The following is a 21,520-nucleotide window of genomic DNA, read 5'->3' as shown; positions in this document are numbered from 1 at the left end:
GGTGAGGCGCTACCTGGGCGCTGCGGTGATGCCATGCCTGAGGGGCGCAGCTCCTCCCACAAGCCCAGGACTGCGGCGCCATGTTGTCCCGCCCGCGAGGCCTGAGGGGCGGCGGGGGCGACATGGCGGAGAGAGACCGAGACCCCCAGCCCCAAAGTCCTTTTAGCACAATGGTGGGTGGCTGCCGCCCTTCTGTGGTGGGAACATGGAGGAGATCCCCAACCTCTTGGTGCAGCCCAGCAACCCGTGGATCCTCACCTGCAGCAAGTCCGGTGAGCTATGCAGCAGTGCATAGATGCCGAGTCACTAGATTTCTCGGAACCTCAGTTTTCTTGTGACAGATGAGGGGATTGCACCAATTGGTTCATTTAAGTCAAGTTGTAAGACATCCCCTGGGTGGTAAAGTGGGAGGAGTCGCATGTCTTAGTTTTCTTTGTATGAGAGTGTCCTCACATGGGGAGTGTTGACAATGAGATGATACTGTCTTCAAGGAGAGGCAGTGACACTGGGGAAACCAGGCTGAAAAGCCAACTGACGAGCCAAGGAGGGCATTCTCAGGGTTAGGTCATCCACTGGGAATGAGAGAGATGAGGAAGGAAGTCTTGGGAGACAGCCTGGAGGAGAGGGCTGGGGTCTGGATGTTCAGGGCTCGTGGGACCACCAAGGTTGAGCTCAGTGGTTGTGGGTGCGGGTGGGTCCTAGCCATGTCATGCCTCTCTGTTTCTCCCTAGCTCTATCCCCAAATAGGAAGTGGTGAGGTTTCCGCAGTGGCAGCCTTCACCTGGAAGGGAGAATAGGGGCCTGTGCCCTTAGTTCTCTCACTCACTTGTATTGTGAATCCATTGTGCATGTGCATGTGTAGTAAAGCCCAGTTCTGCAGTTGGACAATGTTTTGGGTCCCGGTTTCATTGCTCAGCAGTTTTGTTGGCCCTGAACAGTTAATCCGTGAGGTTTTTCTTTATGTGTTTAATGAGATGATAATTGCAGCTACCAGGATTTTTCTGAGAATCATGTGAAATAATCATTAAAAAAGTTCACACTACATTGCCTGGATCACTGTAAGCATTTTACAAATGTTGGATATTGAGGAGTGTTTATTTGGACACCTTTGAATGAGCAGCTGGCAAAGCTGGGGCTTGGATAGCTGGGATCCTTACTTCAGTTTCCCTGTCCATTTACCAGCACATGACTGTCAACTGCTCCTTTTGCTTTTTTTTTTTAATCCAATTTGATAAAGAAATATTCACATACATGCAGTCATACAAGGCACACAATCAGTTGTTCACAGTACCATTATATATTTGTGTGTTCATCACCAGTATTAATTTTGAACATTTTCATTACCACACACACAAAAATAATAATAAAAATTAAAGTGAAAAATAATTAAAGTTAAAAAGAACACTGGATGCTTTTTCTTTTTGCCCGCATTTTTCTACTCATCCATCCACACACTGGACAAAGGGGAGTGTGATCCACATGGTTATCCCAATCACATTGTCACCCCTCATAAGCTACATTGTTATACAATCATCTTCAAGATTCAGGGGTTCTGGATTGTAGTTTGATAGTTTCAGGTATTTACTACTACCTATTCCAATTCATTAGAACCTAAAAAGGATTATCTATATTGTGCATAAGAGTGCCCACCAGAGTGACCTCTTGGCTCCTTTTGGAATCTCTCAGCCATTGAAACTTATATCATTTCATTTCACATCCCCCATTTGGTCAAGAAGATGTTCTCCATCCCATGATGCTGGGTCTAGATTTCTCCCCAGGAGTCATAATCCATGTTGCCAGGGAGATTTACACCTCTGGGTGTCAGATCCCATGTAGAGGGAGGGCAGTGATTTCACCTGCCAAGTTGGCTTAGCTGGAGAGAGAAGGCCACATCTGAGCAACAAAGAGGCATTCAGGAGGAGACACTTAGGCACAATTATAAGCAGGCCTAGCCTCTCCTTTGCAGTAAGTCTTCCTAAGGGCAAGTTCCATGATACAGGGCTCAGCCCATCAAACCGCCAGTCCCCAATGTCTATGAACATATCAGCAGCCATCGAGGTGGGGAAGCCCAACACCCCTGCATTCTCCCCCAGCACCTCAGGGGGCTCTGCATATTCTTTTCATTGTTTTTTTTTTTTTAATTAACTATATCAAAAAAAAATTTTTAATACAATAAAAAAACATTTTAAAACAAACCAAAACAAGGGAATAAGAAAAAGACAACTGACCTAAAATAACTACTTTACTTCCAACATGTTCCTACTCTACCCCAAGAAAATAACCTAATAAAGCAACATATCTGTGAACTTGTTCCTACCATACCCACAAGAAATTAACAAACCATAGTCATACCTGGGCATTCCCAGAACATTAAATTTACTCACGATAGCTTATCTGTTCTTATTGGGTTATCGTTCCCCCTTCACTAATTGCTCTCTGTTAGTTACCCTACATTCTACATTATAAACCATTTATTTTACATTTTTCAATGTTCACATTAGTGGTAGCATATAATATTTCTCTTTTTGTGCCTGGTTTATTTCACTCAGCATTATGTCTTCAAGGCTCATCCATGTTACTGTATGTTTCACGACATCATTCCTTCTTACTGCCATGTAGTATTCCATCATGTGTATATACCATATTTTATTTATCTACTCATCTGTTGAAGGACATTAGAGTTGTTTCCATCTCTTGGCAATTGTGAATAATGCTGCTATGAGCATTGGCATGTCACTACTTTCAGATCTTCCGGGTATATACCAAGAAGTGCAATTGCTGGATCAAAGGGTAACACTATGTCTAGTTTTCTAAGGAACTGCCATACTGTCTTCCAGACTGGCTGTACCATTATACAGTCCCACCAACAATGAATGAGTTCCAATTTCTCCACATCCTCTCCAGCATTTGTAGTTTCCTGTTTGTTTAATGGCAGCCATTCTAATTGGTGTGAGAGGGTATCTCATTGTGGTCTTAATTTGCATCTCTCTAATAGCTAGTGAAACTGAACATTTTTCATGTGTTTCTTGGCCGTTTGTATTTCCTCTTCAGAGAACTGTCTTTTCAAATCTTTTGCCCATTTTATAATAGGGCTGTCTGGACTATTGTCATTGAGTTGTAGGATTTCTTTATATATGTAAGATATCAGTCTTATGTCAGATACATGGTTTCCAAAATTTTTTCCCATTGAGTTGGCTGCCTTGTCACCTTTTTGACAAATTCCTTTGAGGCACAGAAACTTCGAAGTTTGAGGAGTTCCCATTTATCTGTTTTTTCTTTTCTTACTTGTGCTTTGTGTGTAAGGTCTAGGAAGTGACCACCTAATACAAGATCTTGAAGATGTTTCCCTACATTACCTTTAGGAGTTTTATGGTACTGTCTTTTACATTGAGGTACTTGATCCACTTTGAGTTAATTTTTGTATAGGGTGTGAGATAGGGGTCCTCTTTCATTTTTTGAATATGGATAGCCAATCTCCTCAGCCCCATTTGTTGAAAAGACTTACGTCCCAGTTCAGTGGCTTTGGGGGCCTTATCAAATATTAGTTTCAAATCCTCAATTTGATTCCATTGATCAATATGTCTATCTTTCTGCCAGCACCATGCTGTTTTGACTACTGTGGCTCTACAATAAGTTTCAAAGTCATGGAGTGTAAGCCTTCCCACTTTGTTTTTCTTTTTAGAGTGTTTTTAGCAATTCAGGGCATCTTCCCTTTCCAGATAAATTTGATAACTAGCTTTTCCAAGTCTGCAAAGTAGGTTGTTGGAATTTTGATTGGGATTGCATTGAATCTGTAGATGAGTTTGGGTAGAATTGACATCTTAATGACATTTAGCCTTCCTATCCATGAACATGGAATATTTTTCCATCTTTTAAGGTCCCCTTCTATTTCTTTTAGTAGAGTTATGTAGTTTTCTTTGTATAGATCTTTTACATCTTTGGTTAAGTTTATTCCTAGGTACTTGATTTTTTTAGTTGCTATTGAAAATGGTGTCTTTTTCTTGAGTGTCTCTTCACTTTCTTCATTTCTATCATATAGAAATATAACTGACATGTGCATTAATCTTGTATTCTGCTACTTGCTAATTTTATTAGGTCTAGTAGCTGTTTCATCAATTTCTCAGGGTTGTCCAGGTTTTGGTACCGGAAGTGGGGTGCTTTTGCTGCTGAGTTTGCAAATACCAAACATGTTGGAATGGCTTTTGAAATGGATAAGGGGAAGATCCTGGAAGAATTGTGAGGAGCTTGATAGAAAAGGTATAAACTGCTTTGAAGAGATTGTCTGTGGAAATATGGACTTTAAAGATACTTCTGATGAGGACTTGAACAGAAATGATGAATGTGTTGTTGCGAACTAGAAGAAAGGTGATCCTTGTTTTAAAGTGGCAGAGAATTTGGCAAAATTGAGTCCTGGTGTCAGATGGAAGGAAGAATTTGAAAGCAACAACCTGGAATACTTAGTTGAGGAGATCTCCAGACTATGTGTGGAGGATGTACCCTGGCTTCTCCTTGAAGCTTACAGTAAAATGCAAGCAGAGAGAGATAAACTTATAACTGAACTCTTGGGTTCAAAGAAACCAGAAGCTGATGGCTTGGAAAATTATGAGCTTCCAGGGAGTAGAATCCCCAAAGTTACAGCCCAACATGAGGATGTAACCAAACATGAAACCCAGCCACCATTTCAGTACAAGCCAAGATTGGAAAAGGAGTTAAGCAGAAAGGATTTGTGGAAAGTCCTACTGTCTGATGGCTTTGATCCCTGTGTGCTTCATGAGAAGCCAACAGAATGTTTGCGAGATCTTTATAGACAGAGCCATTGCCGGTCTGGACTGGAGGACACAGACAAGTAACAAGTTGAAGGAAAAATTTCTTCAAAGACACAGCCATGGAGGTTGAGGTCTGGAGTCGAGGTTCTTGGACTGGGAGAGTGGAGTGGCCCACATGCACAGAAAGGGTGAGTTTGACCTGGAGGTCAAGGGCGGGCCTTCTGCCTCAATGCTCAGGAAGTGTTCTGCCACCCCAAGCCCCAAAGAGGGTGGAGAACATTCCCAGGGAATTGGGGAGAGCCTGGCTGCCACCACACTGTTCTGAAGGGGTTGTGTGTGTGCCCCGGAGATGGAAGGGAATCCAGGTGCTGCCCCGATGTTTGAGGAGGGTGGGGCCCAGAAGGTGGTCTCCCCAATGTGTGGATATGTTGGAGAATGCACCTAAGCATTTGGAGAGGAAAGGGCTGCCACAAAGGCCCTTAGAAAGGGTTAGACTCCCTCTCTCTCAAGCCCCAAGGATGCAACGTCATTCTGTAAATGACTCTCAGACTTTGAAATCTAATGGAGTTTGTCCTGCAGGTTTTAGGAACTGTTTTGGTCCTATTAACCCTGTTTTCCTTTCAGTTTCTCCTTATGGCAATGGGAATGTTTATCCTATGAATGTCCCTCCTTTGTATATTGGAAGGACATAAGTTGTTCTAAGTCCACAGATCCATAGCTAAAGGAAAATTATGCCTTAGGACTGACCACGCCTGTAATTGATTTTGATGGAATCTTGTACTTAACTATTGTTACTGAAATGATTTAATTTCTGTGATATTGTTGTGGGATGAATGTATTTTGTATATGGAAAGATAATGTCATTTTAGGGTCCAGGGGGTGAAATGTGCCAGTTTGAATATATTGTGTCCCCCAAACGCCATTATCTTTGATGTAATCTTGTGTGGGCAGAAGTTATCAGTGTTGATTAGATTGGAATTCTTTGAGTGTTTGCATGGAAATGCGCCCCACCCAACTGTAGGTGATAACTCTGATAAGATAATTTCAATGGAGGCATGGCCCCACCCATTCAGGGTGGGCCTTGATCAGTGGAGCCATATAAATGGGCTGGCAAACAGAAGGAACTTAGTGCAGTGCAGCTGTGAGTGACATTTTGAAGAGGAGCTACAGCCAAGATGAGAGACAGTTTGAAAATGGCCATTGAAAGCAGACTCTTGCTCCAGAGAAGCTGAGAGAGGACAAATATCCCAAGGGCAACTAAGAGTGACATTTTTGAGGAACTGCAGCCTAGAGAGGAAAATTCTGGTAGAAAGCCATTTTGAAACCAGAACTTTGGAGCAGACTCCAGCCACATGCCTTCCCAGCTAACAGAGGTTTTCTAGACACCACTGGCCATCCTCCAGTTGAAGGTACCCAATTGCTGATGTGTTACCTTGGACACTTTATGCCTTAAGACTGTAACTGTGCAACCAAATAAACTCCCTTTTATAAAAGCCATTCCATCTCTGGTGTTTTGCATTCTGGCAGCATTAGCTAACTAGAACAGATGTGCCAGATCATATCATCTGCAAATAATGACAGTTTTACTTCTTCCTTTCCAATCTGGATGCCTTTTATTTCTTTGTCTTCCCAGATTGCCATGGCTAGCACTTCTAGCACAAAGTTGAATAACAGTGGTGAAAGCAGGCATCCTTGTCTCGTTCCTGATCTTAGAGGGAAGGCTTTCAGTCTCTTGCCATTAAGTACTATGCTGGCTGTGGGTTTTTCAGATATGCTCTTTATCATATTGAGAAAGTTTCCTTCAATTCCTACTTTTTGAAGTGTTTTTATCAAAAAGGGATATTGGATTTTGTCGAATGCTTTTTCAGCATCTATTGAGATGATCATTTGATTTTTCTCTTTTGATTTGTTAATGTGTTATAATACATTGATTGATTTTCTTATGTTGAACCATCCTTGCATGCCTGGAATGAACCCCACTTGGACATGGTGTATGATTTTTTTAATCTGTCTTTGGATTTGATTTGCAAGTATTTTGTTGAGAATTTTTGCATCTGTATTCATTAGGGGGATTGGCCTGTAGTTTTCCTTTCTTGTAGCATCTTTGCCTGGTTTTAGTATTAGAGTGATGTTAGCTTCATAAAATGAGTTAGGTAGTGGTCCATTTTCTTCAATGTTTTGAAAGAGTTTAAGTAATATTGGTGACAGTTCTTTTTGGAAACTTTGGTAGAATTCCCCTGTGAAGCCATCTGGCCCCAGGTATTTATTTGTGGGAAGTTTTTTGATGACTGATTGGATATCTTTGCTTGTGATTGGCTGGTTGAGGTCTTCTATTCCTTCTCTGGTCAGTCTAGGTTGTTCATATGTTTCCAGGAAATTGGCCATTTCCTCTATATTATGCAGTTTGTTGGCATACAGCTGTTCATAGTATCCACCTGTAATTTTTTTAATTGCTTCAGGAACCACAGTAATGTCACCTTTCTCATTCATTATTTTGTTTATATGGGTCCTCTCTCTTTTTTATTTTGTTACTCTAGCTAGAGGTTTGTCAATCTTGTTGATTTTCTCAAAGAACCAACTTTTGGTGTTATTTATTCCCTCCATTGTTTTTTTGTTCTCTATGTCATTTGTTTCTGCTTTAATCCTTGTTATTTCTTTTCTTGTACTTGGTTTAGGATTAGTTTGCTGTTCTTTTACTAGCTTCTTCAGTTGCTCCATTAGTTCTTTGATTTTAGCTCTTTATTCCTTTTTGATGTATGCATTTGGCACTATAAATTCCCCCCTCAGCACTGCTTTTGCTGTATACCATAGATTTTGATATGTTGTGTTCTCATTTTCACTCATCTCTCTATATTTAGCAATTTCTCTTGCTATTTCTTCTTTAACACACTGATCATTTAGGAGTGTGTTGTTTAACCTCCAGGTATTTGTGGATTTTCTAAGTCTCTGATGGTTATTGACTTCTAATTGTATTCCACTGTGGTCAGAGAATGTGCTTTGAATAATTTCAATTTTTTTAAAATTATTGAGGCTTGTTTTGTGTCCCAGCGTATGATCTATTCTGGAGAAAGTTCCATGAGCACTAGAGGAGAATGTGTATCCTGGTGATTTGGGATATAATGTTCTATAAATGTCTGTTAAATCGAATTCATTTATCAGATGGTTTAGGTTTTCAATTTCCTTATTGGTCTTCTGTCTGGTTTATCTATTGATAGGAGAGAGTGATGTGTTGAAGTCTCCCACAATTATTGTGGAAACATCCATTGCTTCCTTTAGATTTGCCAGTGTTTGTCTCATGTATTTTGTGGCACTTTGATTGCGGGCATAAACATTTATGATTGTTATTTCTTCTTGTTGAATTGCCCCTTTTATTAGTATGTAGTGTCCTTCTTTGTCTCTCATAACATCCTTGCATTTAAAGTCTATTTTATCTGAGATTAATAGGCTACTCCTGCTTTCTTTTGCCTGTAGCTTGCATGAAGTATTTTTTTCCAACCTTGCACTTTCAATTTCTTTGTGTCCCTGTGTCTAAGATGAGTCTCTTGTATGCAACATATTGATGGTTCATATTTTTTGATCCATTCTGCCAATCTATATCTTTTAATTGTGGAGTTTAATCCATTTACATTCAACATTATTACTGTGAAGGCATTTCTTGAATCAGCCATCCTATCCTTTGGTTTATGTTGGTCAGATATACTTTTTCCCTTTCTCTCTTAATGTCCTTTGATGTACCCATACTGAATCTCTTCAGTACTGAACCTTTCTCCATCTCTCTCTCTCCTCTCTTTGTTTCTCTGTCAGTAGGCCTCCCTTTAGTATCTCAAGTAGGGTAGGTCCCTTGTTAGCAAATTCTCCCAGCATTTGTTTGTGAAAAATTTAAGTTCTCCCTCAAATTTGAAGGAGAGCTTTGCTGGATGAAGAATTATTGGTTGGCAATTTTTCTCTCTCAGAGTTTTAAATATGTCATGCCACTGCCTTCTCACCTCCATGGTGGCCACTGAGTATTCACTACGTAGTCTCATGCTCTTTCCTTTGTAAGTGGTGAACTGGTTTTCTCTTCCTGCTTCCAGATCTTGCTCCCTCTCTTCAGTATTTAACAATCTGATCAGAATATGCCTCAGAGTGGGTTTATTTGGATTCATCCTATTTTCAGTTCACTGGATTTTTATGATTTATGTATCTATGCTGTTTAGAAGGTTTGGGAAGTTTTCCCCAACAATTTCTTTGAATACTCTTCCTAGACCTTTACCCTTCTCTTCCTCTTCTGGAACACCAATGAGTCTTATATTTGGATGTTTTATATTGTCGATAATATGCCTGGGATCGATTTTGATTTTTTCAATTTTTCCCCATTCTTTCTTTTGTTCTTTCATTTTCCATTCTGTCATCCACAAGGTCGCTGATTCACTGTTCAGCTTCCTCTAGTCTTGTACTATGAGTATTCAGTTTCTTTTTAATTTAATCAACAGTTTCTTTTATTTTCATAAGATTATCCATTTTTTTATTTACTCTTGCAATTTCTTCTTATGCTTTTCTATGGTCTTCTTCATGTCCTTTATATCCTGTGCCATGCTCTCATTGTTTGTCTTTATCCTTTTGCTTTTTGAGATTTTATCTCCTCATCTGAATTGTGATTATTTTGAGAAATGGAAAACAGTGTATGTGACAGCACCTGGGATGCGGGACCACTCCAGGAGGTACTCAACATGAGATAGCTTCCCTGCTCTTTATCCAATACAGTATTACACACCAATATCTTTTATGAATATAGATGCAAAAATCCAAAAAAAAAATACTAGAAAACTAAATCCAACAGCATATTGAAAGAAGTATGCACCATGATCACCTGGGATTAATCTCTGTTATGCAAGTTTGGTTCAACATAAGGAAACCAATTAATGTAATATACCACAATTAGAGAATGTATTAAGAAAATCACATGATCATCTCAATTGATTCAGAAAAGGCATTTGAAAAATTACAGCACCCTCTCTTGATTTAAAAAACCCTAGAATACTTGGCATAGACAGAAACTTCAACATAATTAAGGGTATATATTAAAAGCCCACAGTTAAAATCTCAATGGTGAGGACTGAGAGCTTTCCCTCTAAGATCTCAGGGATCTAAGGGATGCCCTTTGTCACTACTCTTATTGAGCATTGTACTGGAGTTATAGCCAGAGTAATTATGGAAGAAAAAGAAATAAAAGGCATCCAAGTTGGAAAGGAAAAAGGAAAATTTTCATTATTTGCAGATGAAGTGGCACTATATATAGAAAGTACTGAAAAAATCTTTAACAAAGAGCTAATAAAAAAATTCAGCCAAGTAGCCGAGTACAAGATCAACACCCCCAAATTGTTTAATGTTTCTATACACAAGCAATGAACAACAGGAAGACACAATAAAGAAAAAAGCCCCATTCATAATCTAAAAGAATCAAATTTACATCTAACCCAGGGTGTAAAGGACTTGTACACAGAAAACATCAAAAAATTGCTAAAAGAAATTTTAGAAGACCTTAATAAACGGAGGGATGGTTCATGTTCATGGATTGGAAGACTAAATATCATTAAGATGTCAATACTACCCAAAGCAATTTAGAGATGGAATGCAATCCCAATCAAAATCCCTTCTTTGAAGACAGGGAAAAGCCAATCATTAAATTTGTAAGAACTTATAAGGGGCCCTGAATAGCCAATGCCATCTAGAAAAATAAGAATGAAGTTGGAGGAGTCAGACTTCCTGATCTTAAAACTTATTACAAGGCCTCAGTAATCAAAACAGCATGGTACTGGGAGGGTGGGGCAAGATGGTGGAGCGGTGAGGTGGAGGTTTTAGTTACTCCTCTGGGGCAGCTGGGAGATAGCCAGGAACTGTTTGGAACAGCCACCCCAGGGAAATCTGTAATCAACTGTCTAGAACAGTGGAGCAGTTGAGATTGCAGTGAAACCTGTAAGTTCCCACCCCAACAGGCATGGCAGGCTGCCTTATAGCTGGTTTCATGAGGGAGGAGGAAGCAGTCTGTGCTGAGAAGTGGGAGGGAGGCTCAAGCGGGCCCCAGTCGCAGAATTAACAAACTCAGACTGCTGAATAAAAACTCCAACCACAGATAAATTGTGAAGTACCAGCCCAGTGGAGAGGAGACAGGGCTAGTAAAAACAGCAAAAACAAAAACAGAAATTTTAAATAGAGACTTTTGGAGTTGGGGGTGTTCATAATAGAGAGAAGAGCTGGGCTCCCAAAGAAACAGGCACATATGCAAACCCAGGAAGCTAGGGCCCTATTCTGTGAAGCCAGTTTTTCTGGCTTCTTGTTTCCTCTTCTCTTGCTCTCTGACTCCTTATCATTTTGCATTTCAATAGCCCATCATAGCTCCTCTGTCAACCCAGACCCCCTGCAAGGGAAGAATTAAAGTTGTCTCAGAGTAACTATCCATAGATAAGTAATAGAAAGACATAATAGCCTAAAGGGCTTATCTTTAGTCTATATCGGGACTGACAAAACTTGGGGGCTGGGGAAAGGACATTATTTTTCTTTTCTTTCTTTTTTTTTTTTCTGGTCACTTTTGTTTTTTTATAGCTATTCTAAGTAACCCATTACAGAAAGCCTCAAAGATTTGCAGTTGGCCACTGGACCCAGATAAGAGTGGAGCTAAGAATGCTCTGAAAGACAAAGCAATGAGTCCAGTGGGGGATACAATTACCTAAAAGGCATAACTTCCCCAAGAAAAGGGGAGGGCAGGGCCTAGCTCAGGTGGCCAGCACTCCTTCAGAGAACTCAGTGCCCAGGGGATGGAAAATAGAAACCAGCTTGAATCAGCCATACCCCCAACAGGGACAAGGTCTGTGGAGAATTAAAGGCACCTGTGACACCTCTACACTTTACATAAGTGCCACCTGCTGGACAGGATAGCAAAAGCACAGATTCTAGAGGCTTCACAGGAGGGTCTGACATCCAGCAGATTCTTATACTTAGGGGAACTCAAAACCCTCCTCCTGAGACTTGGGCCTATCTGGACTGGGATTCTGATTTGAGTTGATCATATCAGAGGAGACTCTCCCTCAAAAAATGGTTACATAGAGGTAGAGCAAGAAACAGAAAAACAAGAGGCAAAAATCTCTGATCAACAAAACAGAAGCTACAGTAGAGGTCTAGAATAAGTTGAACTGAATGCCAAAGAACAGACAGAGAAGAAAGCCAACCAACAAGAAAACCCTAGGTAAAAGAGTGAAAATGAGTTCCAGAATAAATTAATCAGGAAAAACAGATACCTAGACAGCTTAAGATAACAAGCCATATTAGGAAACATGAAAATATGTACCAGCCAAAGGAACAAACTAACACTTTAACTGAGATACAGGAATTGAAACAACTAAGTAATAACCAAACAGATCTCCTCAATCCAAAAATCATGTCAAAAATCAATTCAATGAGCTGAGGAAAGACATGGCAAAAGAGATGAAATATATAAAGAAGACATTCAGTGAATATAAGGAGGAACTCAAAAGCATGAAAAAGCAAATGGCAGAACTTATAGGAATTAAAAGCTCAGTAGAAGAGATTAAAAACACAATGGAGACTTACAACATCAGATGTGGAGAGGCAAAAGAAAGGATAAGTGAACTAGAAGACAAAACATCTGAAAGCCTATACATAAAGGACAGATAAGGAAAAGAATGGAAAAACATGAGTAGAGTCTTAGGGAACTGAATGACAACATGAAGTGCATGAATATATGTGTTATGGGTGTCCCAGAAGAAGAGAAGGAGCAAAAAGAATAATAGAAGAAATAATCACTAAAAATTTTACCAACTCTCAGAAAGACATAAAATTAGAGTCAAGATGTGCAGCATACCCCAAACAGAATAGATCCCAGTAGACCTACTCCAAGACACTTACTGATCAGCCTGTCCAACGTCAAAGACAAAGAGAGAATTCTGAAAGCAGCAAGGGAAAAGCGATCCATGACATACAACGAAAGACAATAAGACTATGTACAGATTTATCCACAGAAACCATGGAGGGGAGAAGGCAGTGGTATGATATATTTAAGATACTGAAAAAGAAAAATTGCCAACCAAGAATTCTATATTTGGCAAAACTGTCTGTCAAAAATGAGGGAGAGCTCAAAATATTTTTAGGCAGACATACACTGAGACAGTTTGTGAATAAGAGACCTGTGTTTCCAGAAATACTAAAGGGAGTGCTAAAGGCTGATAGAAAAAGACACAAGAGAGAGTTTTGGACCAAAGTGTAGAAACCAAGGCTATCATGAAGGGTAAAAGGAGAGAGAAAGAGAAAAAATAAGATAGGACATATAAAATCCAAAGACAAGATGGTAGAAGAAAGTACTATGCTTACAGTAATAACATTAAATGTCAATGGATTAAATTCTCTGTTCCAGTTTGCTAATGCTGCTGGTATGCAAAACACCAGAAATGGATTGGCTTTTATAAAGGGGGGTTTATTTGGTTACAAACTAACAGTCTTATGGCCATAAAGTGTCCAAGGTGAGGCATCAACAATCACGTAGCTTCACTGAAGGATGGTCATTGGCATCCGGAAAACCTCTATTAGCGAAGAAGGCATGTGGCTGGCATCTACTTTCTCCTAGGTTGTATTTCAAAATGGTGTTCCCCAAAATGTTGCTCTTGGGGTGTTTTGTCCTCTCTTAGCTGCAGCACCTTTTCAAAATGTCACTCTCAGTTGCTCTCCAAAATGTCACTCTTAGCTGCTCTGAGTTCCTTCTGTTTGTTGGCTCATTTATATGGCTCAAGGGATTTAATTCAGACCCATCCTGAATGAGTGGAGTAACACTACCATGGAAATTATCCAATCAAAGTCATCACCCACAGTTGGGTGGGTAATATCTCCAGGGAGACATCCAATCAAAAGGTCACACTCTAATCAAAAAGATTACTCAATCTGCCCCCACAAGATTGCATCAAAGATAAAGGCATTTGGGGGGCCATAATACATCCAAACTGGCACATTCACCAATAAAAGACATAGACTGGCAGAATGCATTAACAAACAACCCATCTGTATGCTGTCTATAAGAAACTCACTTCAGACACAAGGACAAAAATAGGCTGAAATTGAAAGGTTGGAAAAAGATATATCATGCAAACAACAACCAGAAAAAGTGGGATAGCTATATTAATATCAGACAAATTAGACTCCAAATGTAAAACAATTAACAGAGAGAAAGAAGGACATTGTATATTAATAAAAGGGACAATTCCTCAAGAAAACAAAACAGTCATAAATATTTATGCACTGAGTCAGAGTTCCCCAAATATAAGCAAACACTGTCAGCACTGAAGGAAGAAGTAGATACTGCTACAATAATAGTTGGAAACTTAAATACACTGTTCTCACCAATGGATAGGAAATCTAGACAGAATATCAATGTGGAAACAGAGATGTTGAATGGTACGATAAATGATCTAGGTTTGACAGCCATTTATAGAACATTACATCCCACAACAGCAGGATACACATTTTTCTCAAGGGCTCATGGATCATTCTCTAAGATATACCACATGTTGGGTCATAAAGGAAGTCTTAACAAATTTAAAAGAACTGATATTATACAAAACACCTTCTCAGAACATAAAGGAATGAAGTTGGAAATCAATAACAGGCAGAAGGTCAGAAATTTCACAAATATGTGGTGGCCAAATAACACACTCTTAGAAAACCAGTGGGTAAAGGAAGAAATTAAAAAGGAAATCACTAAATAACTCAAAGCAAATGAAAATGAAAACACAACATATCAAAACTTATGGGATGCAGCAAAGGCAGTGCTGAGAGGAAAATTTATTGCCCTAAATGCCTATCTTAAAAGAGAAGAAAGAGAAAAAAATTTAGGAATTTAGTGCTCACCTGGAGGAAATAGAGGACGAACAGTAAACTAACCCAAAAGCAAACAGAAGGAAAAAAATAACAAAGGTTAGAGCAGAAATTAATGAAATTGAGAGCAGGAAAACACTTGACAGAATCAACAAAACCAAAAGTTAGTTCTTTGAGAAAATAAATAAAATTGATGGACCCTTAGCTAGGCTAAAAAAAAAAAAAAAGAAAAAAGCAGATGCAAATAAGCACAATCAGAAATGTAAAAGGGGACATAACTACTGACCCTGCAGAAATAAAGGAGACAATGAGAGGATACCATGAGCAACTATATGCTAATAAGACAACCTAGATAAAATGGACAAATTCCTAGAAAAGCAAGAACAACCAACACTGACTCAAGAAGAAGTAGATGACCTCAACAAACCAAACACAAGTAAAGAGATTGAATCAGTCATCAAAAAGCTCCCACTCCCAAAGAAGCAAACCCCAGGACCAGATGACTTCACATGTGAATTCTACCAAAAATTCAAGAAACAGTTAGTACCAATCCTGCTCAAAGTCTTCAAAAAATTGAAGTGGAGGAAAATCATCCTAACTTATTCTTTGAAGCCAATATCACCCTCATACCAAAGTCAGACAAAGACACCACAAAAAAGAAAATTATAGACCAATCTCTTTGATGAATATAGACACAAAAATCCTCAAAAAAAATACATGCAAATCAAATCCAATGGCACAATAAAAAAAATTATACACCATGATCAAGTGGGATTTATTCCAGGTATGGAAAGCTGGTTCAACATAAGAAAATCAACTAATGTAATACACCACATCAATAAATCAAAATGGAAGAACCACATGATCATCTCAATGCAGAAAAGGCATTTGACAAAATTCAACATTCTTTCTTGATGAAAATACTTCAAAGTATAAGAATAGAAGGAAACTTTCTCAATACGATAAAAGCAATATATGAAAAACCCACAGCTAACATCATACTCAGTGGGGAAAGACTAAAAGCTTTCCCTCTAACATCAGGAAAAAAAAAACAGGGATGCACAGTGTCACCATTGTTATTCAACATTGTGCTGGAAGTTCTAGCTAGAACAATTAGGCAAGAAAAAGAAAAGGCATCCAAATTGGAGAAGATGAAATAAAACATTCACTTTTTCCAGATGACATGATCCTCTATGTAGAAAATCCAGAAAAATCTGCAGCAAAGCTACTAGAGCTGATCAATGAATACAGGAAAGAGGCATGCTACAAGACCAACATGCAAAAATCAGTAGTTTTCCTATACACAAGTAAGGAGCAACAGGAGGAGGAATTTTTAAAAATCCATTTATAATAGCAACCAAAAGAATCAAGTATTTAGTAATAAACTTAACCAAGGTTACAAAAGATCTATACAGAGAAAACTATAAGAACCTGCTAAAAGAAATCAAACAGTATCTTAAAAAATGGAAAAACACAGTGTTCATGAATTGAAAGACTAAACATAGTTAAGATGTCAAGTCTACCTAAACTGATTTATAGATTCAATGCAATACCAATTAAAATCCCATCCACTTACTTTGCAGAAATAGAAAAACCAATAACCAAATTTATTTGGAAGGGCAAGGTGCCCCAAATAACCAAAAATATCTTGAGAAAGATGAAGAAAGTCAGAGGGCTCTCACTACCTGACTTTGAAGTATTCTACAAAGCAACAGTGGTCAAAACAGCATGGCACTGCCATAAAGATAGATATACTGACCAATAAAATTGAGTGCTCAGAAATAGACCATCTCATCTACAGACATTTGATCTTTGATAAGGCAGTCAAATCAACACAACTGGGACAGAGCAGCCTCTTCAATAAATGGTGTTTGGAGAACTGGAAATCCATATCCAAAGAATGAAAGAGGACTCCTCTCTGACACCTTATACAAAAATTAACTCAAAATGGATTAAGGATCTAAACATTAGCACCAAGATCATATGACTTTTAGAAGAAAATGTAGGGAAATATCTTAAGGATCTAGTGAAAGGAAGTGGCTTCCTAGACCTTAAAACCAAAGCACAAGTAATCAAAGAAATAGATAAATGGGATCTCCTCAAAATTAAACACTTTTTACACCAAAGGACTTTGTCAGAAAAGTAAAAAGGCAGCCTATGCAATGGGAGGCAATATTCAGAAACCACATATCAGAAATAAAGGTTTAATATCCAGAATATATAAAGAAATCCTACAAGGCAAAAAGAGAAAGACAAGCAACCCAATTAAAAATGGGAAAAAGAAATGGATAGTTTTCTGAAGAGGAAATAAATTTGGCTAAAAAACACATGAAAGGATAATCGATTACACTGGCTATCAGGGAAATGCAAATCAAAACCACAATGAGCTATCATCTCACATCTACCACAATGGCCATTATCCAAAAAACAGAAAATCACAAGTGCTAGAGAGGATGTGGAGAAAGAGTCACACATTCACTGTTGGTGAGAATGTAGAATGGTGCAGCCACTCTGGAAGATAGTGTGATGGTTCCTCGGAAAGCCAAGTATAGAATTGCTATATGACCTAGCAATTCCATTACTAGGTATATACCCAGAGGGACTGAAATCTAAGACATGAATGGATATTTGTAAACCAAGGTTTATAGCAGTATTATTCACGATTGCCAAGAAATGGAAGCAGCTCAAATGTCCATCAATGGATGAGTGGACAAACAAACTGTGATATATACACACAATAGAATATTATACGGCTGTGAGACAAAGTCACAGAACATACAATAATGTGGATGAACCTTGAGGATGTTATGTTGAGTGAAGTTAGCCAGAAACAAAAGGACAAATACAGTATGGTCTCACTAATATGAGCTAACATTAATGAACAAACTTTGAGAGTTGAAACGGAGAACACAGGTTATAAGGAGATAGAAAGTTGTCAGAGATCAGGCACTTCAACCTGAAGATTATAGAATGTTCAATAGGATTCACTGTAGATCCAGAAATAGAGAGTGCAGTGCTGTGTGATGGTTAACACAGCATTGTAGGTGCACTGACCAAGGATGTTTGTGAGTAGGGTTGAGAGAGGAGAGTTGGGGGCATGTGTGATACCAAGGGGAAGGATGGATGATAGAGACTGGGACTGTATAGCTTGGCAAAACCTAGAGTGGTCAGTCACGGTGATTAAATACACAAATGTAAAAATGTTTTTACATGGTGGAGAACACATGAATGGTAACATTGTGAGATGTTGAAAAAGGGAGGGTATTAGGGGAAAGAATATAACCATTACAACTGGATTCTGGGGTTAACAATAACACTGTAGTATGCTCCCATTAAATGTGACAGGGGCAATATACCAAAGCTGAATATCTGGGAGGAAGGGGTGTAGGGGAGGGGTATGGGATTCTTGGTAGTGGTGTTGTTGACTGACCTTATTGCAGTATTTTATTTTATTCTTACCTTTCCTTTTATCCTTTTTAATATTCTTTAGTTTCAATTCTTTTTTTAATAATGAACATGTGTAAGTGCTAATTGTGGTGATGAATGCACAACCATATGATACTGTAAACAATTGCACACTGTGGATGATTGTATGGTATATGAATATATACATATATATCCATATAAAATTGCTGGGAAAAAAAACAGAGGGACACGTGTTTGAGAGAACTTGGAGAGAGAGATGTATGTACTCAATGTTGGTGGGGAAGTAGAATGGTGTAGCCTATCTGGAGGACAGTATTGTGGTCCCACAAAAAGCTAGGTACACGGGGATTTCAAGGTCCTACAACCTTGAAAGTATGGTTGAAAGTATGGGGTATATAAGTGGAAAATCAGAAAGCAGGGAAACAAATAGACATTTACACACCTTTATATATGGTGGCAGCGTTCACTTTGTAATAGATGGAGGTGGCCTAAGAGTACATTGACTGATGAACAGAATGGTGAACTGCAGTGTATGCATGCAACAGAATAGAAATGATGCTGTGAGACACAGAACTAAATGAATGGATCTGGATACAGCATTTTGAGTGAAGCATGCCAGAAACAAGAGGACAAACATTATAATGATTCACTAATATGTAATAACTATAATGTGTAAACTCTAAGAACTGAATCTTAGAGCACAGCATATCAGGAAAATGCTTATTGTAATGGTCCCTAGATTGTAAGCTCTTACAGCAGTCATGTCTATTCCTGAGTTGTGACGGTTATTTATAAATCCTGATATGCTGCGTTCCTTGTGTATAACCTGGTCAGTCTCTGCAACACATCAGACTGGAAGCTAGAACTTGGCAGCTGTGAATGTCAGCATTAACCCATATGGCAACTGTTGAAAGAGCTGAAAAAGAATTCAGACTTTAGTTGGAGATATGAATGAAGAGGATCTGGTTAGGACTAAGACAAATCATACCCAAGCATAAAGGGTGATGCTGACTGGGTTTTAGAACTACAACTTGTGTGAGACCAAGGGAGGAGATGTTTATCTGGTACAGGATGTATGTTTTCTGTAGCACACTAGATAATTTAACTTGTATGATCAGTTTGTTTGAACACTATAGGTGCAGGGAGCAGTGAATGGAAAGTGCGATTTGGTGAGTTTGCAGAGGCTGGGTTGAAATCTGGACACATCCCAGAGTGATATGGGTGGAGAGTATAAATGTATTTGTGCCCCCTCTAAGATCTAAGTGTTGGACTTCCCCACCTGGGCTATTGCTGACTTTGCCACAAACATTGAGGACTGCCAATTTAGTGGACTGAGCCTTCAATCTGGGGGCATTCCTCTGTGAGGCTAGTTGTTGCATGTGAGAGGTTAAGCCGACATATAATTTTGCCTAGAAGTACCCCCCCCCAGAGAGCCTCTGTACTGCTCAGATGTGGCCCCCTCTCCCTCTAAGCCCACTCTGCAGGTGAACTCACTGCCCTACACCCTGCATGGGACATGACTCCCAGGGGTGTGAATCCCCCTGGCAATGCAGGAAATGACTCCTGGAGATGAACTGGGACCCAGCACTTTGGGATTGAGAGGAACTTCTTGACCAAAAGGTGGAAGAGAGGTAAAACAAAATAAGGTTCCAGTGGCCAAGAGGTTTCAAATGGAGTTGAGAGGTCAGTCTGGAGGTTATTCTTATGTGCTAATTAGATATCACTTTATAGTCTTTAGTGTGTTGGAATGGCTAGAGGAAAATATCTGAAGCTGTCAAACTGTAATGCAGTGACCTTGATTCTTGAATATGTATAACTATGTAGATTGCATAGTGTGACTGTGTGACTATGAATACCTTGTAACTCGCACTCCCTCTGTCCAGTGTATGGACAGGTGAGTGGAAAAATGGGGACAAAAATTAGATGAAGAATAGGGTGGGGTGGAGGGGATGGAAACGTTTGGGTGTTCTTTCTTACTTTTGCTTTTAATTTGGAATAAGGAAAACATTCAAAAATTGATTCTGGTGATGAATCCACAACTGTATGATGGTGCTATGAATAACTGTACACTGTAGGGTGTCTGAAAATGTCTCAAACTCTATTAAAATGTAGATTAACATTGGGGGAGGAGGGGAATGGGATGTTTGGGATTTTTTAATTTTAACTTCAATTTTATTTTTTGGAGTAAAGAAAAAATATTTGTGGTGATGAAAGCACAATTATATGACTATTCTGTGAACAACTGATTGTATACTTTGAATGACTATATGTTATGTGACTATATCTCAATAAAACTGCATTAACAAAAGTCCTCAAAAGTGGGAAGTTTCCATGCCACATATAGCCATATTTTCAGTGGGCTGGAATATGGCCCTTTGCAGTGCCATGGCAGAGAGCTTCCCTTGGGGATTCTGCTCACCTGTGACATTACACAGTCTTCCCCCACAGATGCTCATGTAGTGCACAGCTTAGTGTCAGGGTCCCACACAGAAGTCCCAAGGGCCCTCCACCAATCCCAGGGATTTGTGGACTCACAGCAGAGCATAGCAGAGAAATACTGTGGGGAATCTGAGCTGAAGGGTTGGACTCCTGCAACAGCTTTAAGGCTCCAGGAATGGCTGGGAGTTCTGGGTCTTAAAGCCATCCCCCTACTTAACTTTAAAGGGAACACACCCCCACCCTCAGGGCTGGCAGTCCCAACTGCACATGGAAAGTTGGTGCACAGATTGGACCTCCACAAGGTTTGGACCTCCACTTGCCACACAGACAAAATTTGGGAGAACTGGCTTGAGGATAAGAGGTGGCTTGGGGTTCCATCTGCTGGTAAATCAGGGAAAGTACACTCCACCAAGCTGTAGCTCTGACAAATTAAAAATAATTGTTCAAACAAATCTGCATATCCTAAAAGAACCCTATCAAGATAAGCAAATGCCAGGAGGCCAAAAACAACAGAAAATTTTAAAGCATATGAAGAAACCAGAAGCTATGGATAACTCAAACACCCAAATCACACAATCAGAGGAGACACAGTACTTGGAGCAATTAATCAAAGAAATGATCACAAACAACAAGATCATGCCTCAGGATATAAAGGACATAAAGAAGACCCCAGAAGAGCATAGAGAAGAATTTGCAAGAGTAAATAAAAAATAGATGAGCTTATGGAAATAAAAGAAACTGTTGATCAAATTAAAAAGATCTTGGAAACACATAGCAGCAGATCAGATGAACTCAAAGAACAAGTTGGCAAACTTGAAGAAAACATTCTGGAAAGTGAAAGTACAAAAGAACAAATGGAGAAAAAAAATTGGAAAATCTGAAATGGACCTCAGGGATATGATGGACAACATGAAGTGCACATATATAAGAATCATTGGTGTTCCAGAAGGGGAAGAGGAGAGTAAAGGTCTAGGAAGAGTATTCAAAGACATTGTTGGGGAAAACTTCCCAACACTTCTAAATGACATAAA

The 21,520-nt window shown here is 39.2% G+C and overlaps 1 pseudogene; it reads left to right on the top strand.

Annotated features, from left to right (window-relative positions):
• The first annotated feature begins 205 nt into the window (after positions 1–205).
• The window catches only part of LOC119542513, an 81,624-nt pseudogene continuing 60,309 nt past the window's right edge, over positions 206–21,520 (top strand).

This window comes from Choloepus didactylus, chromosome 8 (assembly GCF_015220235.1).
Source record: "Choloepus didactylus isolate mChoDid1 chromosome 8, mChoDid1.pri, whole genome shotgun sequence".
Taxonomy (NCBI): domain Eukaryota; kingdom Metazoa; phylum Chordata; class Mammalia; order Pilosa; family Megalonychidae; genus Choloepus; species Choloepus didactylus.
Note: the sequence above shows the minus strand (reverse complement) of the source record. Positions and strands in the feature narration are given on the sequence as shown.